Genomic DNA, 1,831 nt, shown 5'->3' with positions numbered 1-1,831 from the left:
GCGAAATACACGATGGCTTACCTGGAGACAAGAGGTCGAAACTAGAGTCTCCAGGTAGCAAGGGATCCAGCTATATACAGGGAACGAACAATGGGCGCTAGAGAACAATAGCGTCGCCATGGGTACGGAGTACAAGGGGTGTAGGACAATAGCGGACGTGGGAACAAAGGGAGCTATTGTCCGTGTGTGGACAAAGGGAAACCGTAGCGAGTAGTGAACAATAAGGAAACGTACGAGGCAGTGGTCCGAATCGAAAAGGAAACATAGCGCCGTGAGGGCGGTTCGTGACACACACCATTACGTCAAATGGCACCGATCGGCCCTACATGAACTCTTTAAGGCCTACGTGACGCCGGAAGAGGCGGATCACATAGAGAAAGTACAGGCAGTTCGTCGACACCCATCCTGGCAGCCTAAGGTATGGGCGCACGTTTCAAGAACTAAGGAACAAGCAGAGGACGACGACGAGGCCTGGGCTAGACAGCATAGGATACTGGTCTACTCGGACGGCTCAGAACGGCGCGGAAAAGTGGGGGCAGCTGCAATTCTGCTTAGGAAGGGCACAACACGTCACAAGGTTTTGCGACACCACCTGGGACCATCCAGCACGCATGGTATTTACGAGGTGGAGATCGTCGGCTCCATCCTGGGTACAGAGCTTATACGACGTGAAAGAGGAACAGTGGGGGGCCCTTCAGTGGCCCTAGATAATAAGTCCGCCATCGAGGCAATGCAACAGATTAGTCCACGACCTAGCCACTACCTTACTAATTACTTTCATTGCAGAGTAGAAGACCTCTTCAAGACCGGTAGGGTTCCGCAGACAGCACCATTCGCCCTCCATTGGGTGCCGGGACATCTAGGAATCAAGGGCAATGAACTTGCAGATAAAGAGGCAAAACGTGCAGCGAAAGAAAAAGCTAGTGCAGCCAAGGCCCTCTGTCACAGTTTTCTCGTGCCACGTGACCTGGGGGTCATGTGAACCAGGACAGACGCTCACCTTGACCACGGGCAACTTGTATCGGAAAGTGGAGGAGCCAGGATCGAACCCAGGACCTTGTAGGGGGCGCTTACTCATCGGAGGAAGCCCGGACTTAGCATGACTCAGGTGTTAGTCATGGGGACACCATGTTACAGGTCAGGAGGCAGGACATGAGTCAGCGGACTCTGACCAAGCAGGGACAAATAGGTACCTGGTCTGTGCACCGTTGTATTTGTATGAATAGTAGGGGATCTGAGGCAGAGAACCTCAGACTTGATCTTCTCGTTGATCACCCATCTCCTCTGTAGGTAGCTAGCAGCCCTACCTCTCACTGCCCCTTCTAGTCTAGGGAATCTACTTCTTTGCATCATCTCTTGCTGTGTCACTTGTGGTTGCTTCGCTCTCAGCACCAACCCCTTCACCAGTAAGCTTTGTCTTTGTTTATCTGGTGGCACAGCTCGTCAGCTGTGACACCCTCCCACGACTGCTACGGAACCCTCTCCCCATAAGCGCTACCAAGGCAAAGCTGACCCATCTGACAGAACTACAGAAACAGGCCACTGACGCATGGCGAACCTCACGGAGGGGTGTTGATAAACTCGGGGCTGTGAAGACAAAGATTAGATCCGACTAGAGTCGAAGCAAGATCTTCAGTCAGTAAGGAAAGACTTTATTGCAGTAACCAACTGTACCTAGAGTCGAAGCAAGACTACAAAGGATCAAGTAAGTAACTACAAGTTAGAGGTAGATATAACGAAGTACTCACTCTTCAGTCAGTAAGGAAAGACTGAAGAGGGAGGACGCAATCTGAAGTCCTTATATACTACAGAGAAGTGTCCATGACTAATC

Source organism: Dichomitus squalens (genome assembly GCF_000275845.1).
Source record: "Dichomitus squalens LYAD-421 SS1 unplaced genomic scaffold DICSQscaffold_14, whole genome shotgun sequence".
NCBI classification, from domain to species: domain Eukaryota; kingdom Fungi; phylum Basidiomycota; class Agaricomycetes; order Polyporales; family Polyporaceae; genus Dichomitus; species Dichomitus squalens.
This window is presented reverse-complemented; position numbering follows the sequence as displayed.